At 41.5% G+C, this 13,031-nt stretch overlaps 1 protein-coding gene across 7 annotated transcripts in view; it reads left to right on the forward strand.

The window, feature by feature from the left end:
* Positions 1-13,031, forward strand: part of ABCG2 (ATP binding cassette subfamily G member 2 (JR blood group)) — a 130,705-nt gene that overhangs the window by 62,580 nt on the left and 55,094 nt on the right. Inside the window, exon 1 of one of the 7 annotated variants that reach the window (XM_008523681.2) lies at positions 5,330-5,774. The exons of the other annotated variants lie outside the window; for them this stretch is intronic. The gene's annotated coding sequence lies outside the window, so the exon portion shown is untranslated. Of the gene's footprint in view, positions 1-5,329; positions 5,775-13,031 lie in introns of those variants that run through there. 7 annotated transcript variants of the gene reach the window in all.

Here is a 13,031-nt window from a genome sequence, read left to right on the forward strand (position 1 = left end):
ATTTAAGTATGTGAGGATGCATCCTGACTCCCTTCCCTTCTGCCACAACTTTTTGAAGAAGTTTCCTTCTCTAGTGCTAATTCCTCTGGATTCTATTTCCCTTCTGCTTCCCAGGAACTTGAATATTCCAGTTAACCACCTTTTCTTCTTTATGGCTTGTCCTCTTGGCATGGACACATATTCTGGCCTTTCTAATGTAAACCAAATAAGAAATGTTTTCTCTGAACCCCAAGACAGCCTTTAGGTATACTCATTTCTCTCACCTTCCTTTTAGAGTAAAAGCTTAGCGACGAGTTCTCTATACAGACAGTCCCCAACTTAGGATGGTTCCATTTAGGATTTTTCAATTTTATGATGGTGCAAAAGCAATACATATTTAGTAGAAAGCCTACTTCGAATTTTGATCTTTTCCCGGGCTGGTGATATGCCCTACCATCCTCTCTAGTGATGCCAGGCGTTGGCAACGAGCCACAGCTCCCAGTCAGCCACGCGATCACTAGGGTGAACAACAGATACCCTCACAACTCTTCTGTGCTTATACAACCATGCTGTTTTTCAGTACAGTATTCAATAAATTACATGAGATATTCAACACTTCATTATAAATAGACTTTGTGTTAGATGATTTTGCCCCACTGTGGGCTGAAGTAAGTGTTCTGAGCACGTTTCAGGTAGGCTAGGCTAAGCGATGATGCTCGGCAGGTTAGAGGTATTAAATGCATTTTCGACATGATATTTTCAATTTACAGTGGGTTTATTGGGACATAACCCCATCGTAAGTTGAGGGAGATGGTACTCTATTTCCATTCCTTCACATAGTCGTCAGTGCTCAAGCCATTATTGACTGACCTTCCTCTCACCAAACTCATCAAAGCTCCTGGTAGCTGTGAGAAGAGCCATGGGGGAACATGGTGCATACAGCCTCTTGCTCTGTTTTTTTGTTTTTTGAGGAAGATTAACCCTGAGCTAACTACCGCCAGTCCTCCTCTTTTTTTTGCTGAGGAAGCCTGGCCCTGAGCTAACATCTGTGCCCATCTTCCTCCACTTTATATGTGCAATGCCTACCACAGCATGGCGTGCCAAGTGGTGCCATGTCCACACCTGGGATCTGAACCGGCGAACCCGGGGCCGCTGAGAAGCGGAACGTGCGCACTTAACTGCTGCGCCACTGGGCCGGCCCCTTGCTCTGTTTTTTATTTGCTTTAACTTGGAGTGGTGGTGAAAATAAATATACTTGGACCCAATGCCGATGTTATATACATAACCCAAATGCCCCAAGACCTGTCATAAGGCCTGCCCAAAATGTAGACTTGCCAGAGGAAAACTGATCCTAGAAAGTCCAACCACTTGGAGTAGGCACCAAGGAGTGTACTGAGTCTTCATCAGCTCCTTACGCTGGTGGCCAGGCAGGCAAACAGACTGAGAGCCCAGGGCAGCTTGGAGAAACTAAGAGGATATTAAAAATCCTATGAGAAGGATGAAGAGAGCTTCTTCTAGGTCCGTATGGGAGCTTTGACAATAGGGCTCCTGATTCATGGAGTTACATGCCCAGGAAGTTTGTTCCTTTAATGAGAAGACTGTTTTTGGTTTTGCTCTGGTTGCCACTCTGTAGAATAAGCCGTATTCTTTATTGACAGTAAACAAGTTTGTTTCTTTTGCCTGTGTCTGTTGAGAACATTCCACTATTTCCCTCGTGAAAACCATAGAAGTAAGCCCCTCACTGATGTAATTGCTGGAAAAGGGTATTATTCTCGCCACTCCCCCGAAAAATCTCCCAGTTATTTTTGGAGTTTTCAAAAGCAATGCTCAAGGGATTTCATGAATGAGTCTGTCTGCTCCCTTCCTCTGTCTTCATTTTCCCTATTAGTCTGTTTACATCCATGCACACTGCCTACAAAAGTACATGGTGAGACCTCCCCCCGCCAGCACTCATTTAAGACCTCTAACATGTCTGTCAAGGATGTGGACTCCAGCTGGCCCCAAAGCTTTCAATTAGGATTGTAAAGAAACCCTAATTTTGATAATTCTGTGGCTTGGTTGCAAATCACATAAAACGTGACAGTGACTTCAACCAGCATAGGGATAGTCCGGCAGAGCAGCGATATCATCAGAGATCCAGGTTCTTTCTGTTTACTTGTTCTGTCATCAAAGGAATTAACAGAAAGAAAAGAGAAAAAAGACTTTATATAGAAAATTTATAAATAAACTACAAGTGATCATTAAACATTAAAAAAAGTTTACTTTCACTCACTAAGTCAAAGAAATATAAATTAAAACACTGATATGCCATTTGTCAGCTATCAAATTTAGAAAGATTAAAATTATTATTCTATCCAGTATTTGTGAGAATTTAGGGGAACAAGCAACCTTTTCAATTGTTGGGACTCTGTGAATTTGGCACAAACTTTCTGTGGGAAGTTGGGCTATACGTATTAAAAATTTTAAAGCAAGCATACCTTTTGCCATAGTAATTCTCCGTATGGAATTTATCTGAGTGTGTGCGATAACAGGGCTACGAGGATGTTTTGTGAATAACAGGAAGTTTGGTAAATTAATTATGGCACATAAACAATTGAATACCATGCAGCCATTAAATATAAAGTTGTAGAAAGATATTGAAAGACAGAGAAGCATGTTTGCAATATAGCAGTTTACAATATAACAATAGCTACCGCCTACTGAGTGCTAACCAGTGATAATGACTCTGGGTTTTCTATACATCATTGCATTAATCTACCTTGACAGATTGTTTCCCCCGATTACCAATAACGATCTAAAGACTAAGCAACAAGTTCAAGTTGAGGGTTTGGGAAAGCCAGGATTCAGACACAGACTGACTTCAGAAATGATGCCTTTCATCCCTGTACTTTGTATATGTCCATTTTTGTTTTGTGAGAAAATAGGTAAGCATAGAAAAAGCCTAGAAGCAGATGGTATGTGGCTGATGGGTTATAGGCGATTTTTAGTTTCTTCTTGCTTGAAATGTACTAATGAGAGAGAAAAAATAGTTCAAATGGAAAAGAAAAAGTGCCAGATTGAGAACACATTCAGCGGAAGTCCCAATACTGGCCTCTATATACGCTGGGTGGTTAATCTTTCTAGGTGAAATAACAGAGCAGTCATGAGGCGGAGGGCAGAGGGCAACGTCTGGGGTGCTGCGAGTCATGCACTTATCGACCTGACTTTTGACCTTGTGCAAGTTGAGCTCCTTTGGACTGGATGACTCATCCACAAAGTTAGGAAGTTAGCTTTAGGGTCTTCTCGCTCTAATGTTCTGTGACCTAAAATGCCCAAACACTAAAAGGGAAAATAGGGCATTCGAAAATAATTAGCCTCAAAACTTATAACTTAAAATGACTCATTTCTTTACAATGCAATACATTTATGAAATGGTGGGTTTAATCTGAATTTGTCAAACAATTTGATGGCAGTAATCAGCTTGAGAAAGTATTAGGGTGAAGTCAGGAACTGATATAACTTTAGCTAGCAAATAAACTGACATCAAAATGAAAAAATCACGAACTAAAATATTTTAAAAATTAGACTAAAAACAAGACAGAAACATTTTTGTTGTTTGTTTTAGTAGTTTTAGCCCTATTTTGGGCGAGGATATGACTCTAAGTATTGTCACGAGTCTTTAATTTTACTGAACAAAAACAAACACTGACATTTTATCAATTTATTTTACTTTGAAACAAAATTCATTTTCTAATATAAATGTATATCTGCATTAAATCAAATTTAGAAAATTACACTTAAATAAAAGGAAAAAAGAATCATAATGTTACTATCCAGAAAACTAACATTTCCTTGTATTGCCAGCTATTTATTTATTTATTTTGAGGAAGATTAGCCCTGAGCTAACATCTGCCACCAATCCTCCTCTTTTTGCTGAGGAAGCCTGGCCCTGAGCTAACATCCGTGCCCATCTTCCTCTACTTTATATGTGGGACGCCTACCACAGCATGGCTTGCCAGGCGGTGCCATGTCCACACCTGGGATCCCCACCTGGGATCTGAACTGGCGAACTCCAGGCCGCCAAAGCAGATCATGGGCAGTTAATGGTTGTGCCACCAGGCCGGCCCTTGCCAGCTATTTTGTGACGTACAGCTTTTTGGTTTGTTATTGTTTTATGTAATTGCAGAATGCTATACTCAATGTCTTGTTATTTTTTCATGTGCTTTTTATCAATTTCGTGTGTGTTTTCTCCATTTTTAAAAGTCCCCTCTTGGAACTGCCTTTAGAGTTTGCTGGAAAGGTTTTCATCTTTACTGGTATCAATGAAGTTTTATTCTTTAGAGGGTGTTTTTCAGTTTTGCAAAGTTATTAAGAGCTAGCTCTGAAGAATTTTTCCCAACCTTGGCTTAAAATGAAGTCTGATAAGTGTATTTGTACATAGGTCTTTAAGAGTCTTTAAACTGACTCAGATATTAACCCAAAAGAAATTTTCACCCAAATGTCTGAGCGCATCGTGGGTGTGTACTTTTAAGTCCTTTAAAAGTATACAGTATGGTATTTTTAATAGTCTAAAAAAATTATATATAATCAATTATCTTAGCGAGGCTTCCTGGATAAAACTTTCTTATATTGGGTGAAGAATTAACAGTAATTTCTAGTGTTGTTTTAAACAACTTGACTAATACGATTTTTGTTTGTAAACGCAAATTAGAAAATATCCAGACTTAAGTACTCATTTCCGAAGATAGATGCAGAGGGAGAATTTTGGGATCCACACACACTCATAAAGCCTGACACCCAAGGCTTTTCGTGAATCTGCACAGTCACTTCCCAGCTTTCCCACACGATCAGTGTATTGCAGAGAAGTATTGATTATGGGAGCGTGAAGAACACGCTTAAACTGTTCACAGTAGTATTTTTATTCAAAAAGTTTCGTTCCCCTCACCCAACCCCCACCCTTACATTCAGTTCCTGATCTTATTGGCCCTGGGGTGCACGCACCTTATTTCTCAGAAACTCATACAGTGGAGACCGCCTACTTGCTCTGGGGGTGTGCAAGTGTGTGGTGGAAAACTCTCTAGGTGTCAAGTCCCCCGTGCTTAGGGGAGCGAGCCACCAGCAGTACCAAATCCATCCAGGCCAGACGAGCTTAGCGTCCTGTGATTCCCAGAGCTCCTCGCCACTGTCCGTTTCGTACAACCCCTGCAGGCGGGAATTTTTGTTTTGCCCCTGCTCGCTCCGGGACAGTCGTCTCCGGGATCCGGGCTCTGTGGGAGGGTGATGGCCGGGTCCAGTGCCCCGGCTTGGGCCCCGAGCAACACGCGCGCGCCGTCAGCCCGGGCTCTTATTGCAGCCAGGCAGGCGGCTGCACGCCTTCCGCCCCCCGGCCGTGCCCCGGGCCGCGCCCTCCCCGGCCGGCTCGCAGGGAGCGCGGGCGCCGGGGCCTGGCGTCAGGAGGATGGCGCGGGGCGGGCTCCGTGCGCGCGGGCTGGGGCCCCAGTGCTGCGTCCTTACACGCCGCGTCCGAGCGCGCCCGAGGGGAGAGGAGTCCTGGACCGAGCGACAGAGACTGGGGAGACGCAGGAAGGAGGCGGCCTGGAAAGCAGCCAGGCAGATTTGGAAAAGCTCTTCACGGTTAGAAAGCAAAGGACAGATGCTTGATGTCATCCTTAAGTAGGAGCTGCTTCCTTATGGTCCGTGTGGCAGGGCCCGCTGACTCATCTCGGCGTTTTCATAAAAGATTGTCAGTGCCCTGCCTCTGAGCGCGCGGACCCGGGATCCGAGCCCCTGGCTAAACGGAACCGCTCTTAAGCTGAGTGAGTAAATAGTGAAAGCGGTTTGGGATGTGTGGGCTTGACAGGTCGGTGGGGGTTGCGTGTACATTCAGTAGAAAGTAGAAAACTGTTCAATTGAGATAACTAGGTTTTTTTTTTTAAGCCTCTCGGAGTTTCATTTAACGTTGTGTAGGAAATACAAACTGAAAATTCAGACTGGTTTTTCAGAAAACGATGCGTTGGTGCAACTGATTCCATCTAGTAGTGTGTTAAGGGCTGATGGGTAAAACTCTTGCCTTTCTCCAAATATATGAAACTAAATAGAGTTGATATTGGATGGATAAACACTTATCACTACAAGGTGAGGGATAAATTTGTTACTATTAGTACTTTTAAAGGGATTAACCAATATATCCTGTCTTTTTCTTATTTCCAGGACGTGAAGTTTGTCCACAATTAGAACAATACCGAAAAATATAAGACCACAACAATTAGATTGCAAAGCTAGCAAACAGTTAAAAAAAAATACCTGTCATGTTGCCTAGTTTTATTTTCTTGCCTAAAAGTAGAAATATAAAAAGCTCATTCCACTTTCGGAAAAAGAAAATAGTTTCATAGTAACAAATTGGGCCATCTTTGTTCCAGACCCTGGGCTGTGAGCAGGGGCTGCCTTAGGAAACACATTCTTCTGCATCAAGATGGTATTAAAATACACATACAGCCAAATCTATTTCTGAATTAATTTTTTAAAAATTTATTTTATTTTATTATTTTATTATTTTTTTATTGTGGTAACATTGGATTATAACATTATATGACTTTCAGGTGTACATGGTAATATATTTCTAATTCTATATAGATTATGTCATGTTCACCACCCAAAGACCTAATCACAATCCATGAATTCATTTTTATTGAGCATCCATGAAGCATTTGAGGTGAGCATAAGTATTACGAATAGAAAGTAAGATACAACTGAGAGTCACATGGGAGAGCACATTTAGAATGAACCTGGACAGACCAAAGGACCCTGTGCAAATTAAGTTGCATCCTGGAGGCCACGATAAAAAGGGACCAGTCAGTCACACATCTTAATGACTATAAAAGGGGGCACATGCCAGTTCCTTAGAGAAGCGTTTGCTGGCATTTTCTTCTGAGGGAAAGGTCTTGTGTCATGGGATGAGAGGAGACTGAGGAATGGCGGTGGGAGAGCATCCTGCGTGCCCACCCCTGGCACCCGCGGCAGTGCGTAATCCAGGACCGCTTGCGGTGCTGCTGCTTTTCCTTGCCCCGAGTGTTAGGAGAAACACTGTTGGATGCTGAGACCCTATGGTCACACATGCTGCTGTTTGATGATTTGGGACTTATTGGGGAATAAATCTAGATTTCACAGAGGGATAAGTGGACCTCATGTTCTTCAAGTACTCTGTATTTCTCTCTCTCAAGATGTTTTGACAGAAGTTTGGCAGCAGTTGAAGGTTCTATCAAGTAGGAAGCTTATTCTGTGTTGCTTACTGGGGTTATAGGTTGGGGTTGAGATCTTTTAGTGAAAATTAAAGAACCTAAATGGCATCCTCTGTGTAGGATATAGAATATATAGGTCTACAGGAAGCTAAAGTTTATCCTTTAAAAAATTAGCTCCCAATGGGGCCAGCCCCATGGCTGAGTGGTTAAAGTTCTGTGTGCTCCACTTTGGCGGTCCTGGGTTCTCAGGTTCACATCTGGGTGTGGACCTACTCCACTCATCAGCCATGCTGTGGAGGCATCCCACATACAAAGTAGAGGAAGACTGGCACAGTTGTTGGCTCAGGGCTAATCATTGGCACAGATGTTAGCTCAGGGCCAATCTTCCTCACCAAAAAAATAAATAAATAAATAAATCAGTTCCCAGTTCACTCCTGGATGTGAACCAATAATTGATAAAATGTCTAGATGATTTTCGCCTCACAGTTTTTTTCCCAACTACAGCATTGTGAGATATAATTCACATATCATACAATTTACCTATCTAAAGTGCACAATTTGTACAACCATCACATTTTCATCATCCTTCTCCTTAAAAACCCGTACTCATTAGCAGTCACTCCCTCTTCTTGTGCTAGTTCCCTGCTCAGTTGTTTTTTGAAGCAGGTATTCACCTCACTAGGAGACTGTTAGAAAGTAGATATCTAATGTTTGAGTCACATAGTTAGCTTATGTATGAAGATAAATAAAGTACTCAGGGCACTGAAAGTTGGTAGTGTGCCTGGTTGTTTAAGCTGGAGGTGGGTGGGTGTGGGTAAAGGAAAATCGCCTCTCCCCTCCCGATGTCAGTGAAGAGGTTTTGCTTTCAGCAACAAGGGTGGGATAAATCTTGGTTGGCAAGGTCAGGAAGCCCGCTGAACCAGGTGTCTTGCACTTTGCTGATCACTTGCGTCATCTCTTTGGGCTTTCCACTGCGAAGACACTGTTACTCTTTAGAACGGGCTGGCTGGAAGTTAGTTCTTAGGCCCAGGCAGCATTATGGAGTTCTCTGTCATTTCACTGGCATTAAGTCCTTCTAAGGGTAGCAACAAGCTTCACTGCATTAAGCTCTTCTAAGGGTAAAAACAGAAGTCTCTAGAAAGCAACAAGCGCTATGATCTCCCTCTGAAGCCCCTGGAGGTGAGCGTCTTGCAAGGAAAGCGGAAAGACTGCCTGAGTGAAACTGTGGATGCTTTCACACAGCAGGTCTGCCCCCCTTCTGCTTCCTGTCCTATACACCTCGACCCTGGCCTCACCCTGACCATAGGGTGGGAGAGAAGGGATAGAAAAATTAGAGGGGACAACAGAACGCTTAGAAAGGAAGAAGGGTAAAGCGTTCGTTTTACCCCTTTTCCTCAACTCTCCCATATTAGTTTGGAATGCCTCAGAATAATAAAAGGAAGTGGCCAGCGATGGGGGGATGGGCTGGTTCCGTGCTTACTGCCTACAGGTGTTTGTTACTTCCATTCTCAACTGAGCCTTCCGGGGAGGTATTTTAGTTCCATATTTATAGAGGAGGAGGTCCAGAGTTCACAGGGTCACTCATAGCTGGGACGCAAACACCATATTGCACTTTACTAAAGTTCACTGGGCCTGCCTTTCTTTTCCTTACGTGTTCACAGAGCAGCTCATGGTAAAGGCAGGCAGGGACGAGAAAAGAGTGTATGAATTGATAGAGAGCAGACAGGCCCAGACCTAACTTGGGTCTAATAACGCTGTCATGCCTTCATTACTTTACTTTACTATTATTAATAAATACTGGGCAAGCTATTTTATTATGTAAGTCTTTGTCCAGTGGCGTCATCAGCCAGTAAAAGTCTTAAAGACCTAGGATCTAGTCCTGGTGTGTCAATAACTAGCTGATAGCCTCTTCTGTAAAATGGGAATAACTCAAATGAGACCATACCACTTAATATTGTTTGGAAACTGTAAAACACTCTCTATATCTATCTCTCTATATAAACAATATATTAAAGATATTATAATTTCAATATGCAATCAATATAAAATTATTAATGAGATATTTTACCTTCTTTTTTCCTACTATGTCTTCAAAATCTAGTGTGTATCCTACATGTACAGTACATCTCAATTCGACTATATATTTCAAATGTTCAGTAGCTACATGTGGCTAGTCGCTGTCGTATTGGGTAGCACAGGCCTAGGGGCATTAATTAATACACTGATAGAAGTTTGAATGATGCCATTTATATCCTGAAGAAAATATATTTGTAGATGTGCCTCTTGCTTTTAATAACTAATAACTCGTTTTTTTATCTAACTGTTCTTAATAAATACAGAAGGAATAAAATTGCAGGAAATGCAAGAATCTAGGAATAATATCTGTCCATTATTTTAGAAATAACTACTGTGAGCAAAGATATCTAGAGACCTAAGTCTTGCTTCTGCAAACCTACCATCTGACTTTGATTTATAGTCTTTCTGATCCATTTCTCCTGTTTCATAACATGGGGATGCTGTCACATCTTTCCAGTATACCTCATATGAGAGTTACCTCAAATAAAATGTGTGTGCTTAGGAAACCATAAAGCACGAGCCTAATTTAATTAAAAATCAGTCATACCTAAGTGTACTAGTAGTATTGTTATCGTGCCAAACCACTCACCCACTTCCATCTCGAATCTCAGGTAGGAGCAGAGTCCATCTGACATGTACAGTATTGATTTATGCCCCAAACAGCACCAGCAACCCGGGGACAGTGGACTCGCCCCAGCTGCTACAGTATGGATGTGTCCTTGCTACTACGCTGTTTATTGGAGTTACAAACGACTCGTTGTGTTCCGATTTTGTATATAGGTAGATGTCTCCCCTCTCCCCCGGGGACATGTGTTCTGTTTTGCCTCATAGATATGCCACCTCAACCCAGAGGTAAATTCAGTTGGTTTGAATTTTTCAACAAAAAGCAAGTTGCTACCCTCTCTCCCTCCGTGATGTCCACCTAAACGAGGAAGAAGTGCAAGTTGTTTCTGGAGAACAGCTTACAGATACGTAAGCCTTCTGCTCCTGCTTCCCTCTTGGTCTGCTGGAGCTCGCCCCGAAAGCTTGGTGTTAAGGAGGATCTTACAACTCGCACATCATTTGAATTTCAGCTAATCATAAATACGCCAGAGTAACAAGAAAAGGTTCTCTTATTCTATACAAAACAATGCTTTTCAGAATACAAATAGCTGTGCTGTACAGATCTTGATGAGGAATTTTTTTAAGAACAAAGATGGCATTTTAAGTCTAACATTATGCTTCCGTTATAAACATTGGAAAATATTAGTTATTGTATTATTTCTTTTGGAATAACTCTTAAACTTACCGAAAAGTTGCAAAATAATGCTACAAAGAATTCCCATAACATCTTCCATAACTATAGTATAATTGTCAAAACTAGTAGATTAACATTGCTACAATACTACAATACTGTTAACTAAACTGTAGACCTAATTTGGATTTCACCAGCTTTTTCTGTTTCTTTTCTTTTTCTCTTCAGGATCTTGTCTAGGATCTCACCTTGCATTTGATTGTGGTATATCCTTACTTTCCTCCAATCTGTGACAACTCCTCAACCCTCTGTTGTTTTTCATGACCTTGACTCTTGTGAAGAGTACTGGTCAGTTATTTTGTAGAATGTCCCTGAATTAGTACTTGTTGCTTTCTCATGATTAGATTGGGAAAAAATGCCAGAAGTAATCCCAGTGCATCATATTGATAGCGAACCTGAAGTGAGTTCACTCACCTGTGGCACAGCAAGCCAATCTCTGACATCGGGTGTAGTGGAAGAAAGTAGGACTTTATTATTGCACAGCGCTGAGCAAGGAGAAAGGGCAGCTAATGCTGAAATCCCAAACTCCCCGAAAAGCTAAAAGGAAGGGTCTTAATTTGGGCTTTAGGTAGAGGAGGGGGAGAATATGACCTTGCTGGTCAGAGCTTTCCCACCAGCCTGTGTTTGGCCTTGAGACTACTTGCAGAGAGGAGGGAGCCCGTGACCTTGCTGGTCAGCAGCTTTCCCACCAGCCTGTATCTCCTTGTGGGGAGGAGATAATGAATCCAGGTGCTTGTCCTTGGTGGTGTCTGTCTCCGTGGAGGATAGTGGATTCTGGAGCCAGGAAGCCAGGGAGAAAGCAGGGAATGAGTGCTTTGGTTTTAAACCCATATATGCTGGATTTAATGCAGGGAAACTGATCTCAGGGCTGATATCAGTATCAGGGGTACAGGATGTCTTATCACTGATTTTAACATTGGTCAAGGTGCTGTTTGCCAGGACCCCAATGGAAAGGTAGCCTTTTTCCCTTTGTACTTAGTGGGTATCTTGGGAGAGAAACTTGGACCCTGCAGATGTTCTGTTTCTCCTTAAACTTGATCTGTGCAAATATCCTGTTTCTCCTTAAACTTTTATTCACTAATTTTATCATCCATTGGTGGAATTTATTGTATGTTGTACTATGTCGTTCTAATGGTGATTTAAAACTTTTTTTCTCATTCCTTCTATGTTTATTGATTAGAATTCCGTAAAGAAGAGCTGTCCGTTTTTTCCCCGTTTATTTATTCAACTATTTCTATCAGTACTGACTCATGGATATTTATTTTATCATATGGATTATAATCCAGTGCTGTCGTTATTTAATTTCCTGCTCAAAGTTGGCCTGTGTGCCCTTTTGACATACCATTGTCCTACCATCACCCCCACTCCTTCCTCATTTTAGGGCAAAGTGTTTGCTTTTGCTAGGTAAAGCATTCCCTTACTTTCTGGTATCACAGAATACTTCAGGCTTGTTTCGGATTTTCCATGCTCCAACCCTGGAATCAACCATTTCTCCAAGGCTCTCTGGTTCCTTTTTTGGAGAACGTTATTAGAAACCAAGATCTGGGCACTACGTGTGTTGTTGGAGTTACTTTGGGCTTTTTAAGTTTAATAGTTTTGTGACCTAGCAAATTCATCTCTACAAAGATGACTAATGCCTTCCATTTCAAACACTATAGACGACCTCATTGGACCTCATTGTAGTTGTCAGTTTGGGGTTAGTCTCATAAGGGAAATAAATGAAACTGGCAGGGTAGAGTTTTTAAATTTCCTGGTTTTTCTCCAATGATGACCCATAAGTGCTTAACAAGAAACAGAATGAGCACATGAACTTTTCTTACATTCAGGTAAGAAAGCAAAGAAAGCTGGCTTTTTTTTTTTTTTTAAGCATAGTAGCTTAATTAAACTGTATCCTGACTCAAGACTGGATATATATGAAGGGGAGATATGCATCGATGATATCTTTGAGATGTGCAAAATGTCTTTGAAGGAATTATGTGAGGCCTGCCCCCTCCTCTTGGAGCAAATCTTTGAGGCTATTTCCTCATTCTGAAGAGAAGAGTTTTAGGTAAGATCTTTGTTTCTCATGCCTTTTTGTGAGCTCAGAGGACCCTTTAATATCCAGAAAATTTGGGTACTTCCTCTCTATTTTAGTTATGATTTTAGTGTCTGTTGATTGAATTCACAGTGATAAAAAGATTAAGTTTCAAATCCATATTTGTGTTAGTCATGCTAGCAATGACACATAGTACTTCATATATAATGAGACGTTACTTGGTCTGCGATGATGCCTGTACTCATAGATTAGAGGGTCCCTTGCAATAATTATGGGCCCTTTTACAATTCGTTGAAGTATAAACACACACAACACACACACTTTTTTATCTCTGTATACTGGGCCATGGTGTAAAATGTATTTCTTACTGGAGGTCCTAGAATTTTGAGCAATAGTACTGCAGTCCAGCTGCCATTATCTATTCGTAATT

The sequence above is a fragment of the Equus przewalskii genome, chromosome 3 (genome assembly GCF_037783145.1).
Source record: "Equus przewalskii isolate Varuska chromosome 3, EquPr2, whole genome shotgun sequence".
Lineage (NCBI taxonomy): Eukaryota > Metazoa > Chordata > Mammalia > Perissodactyla > Equidae > Equus > Equus przewalskii.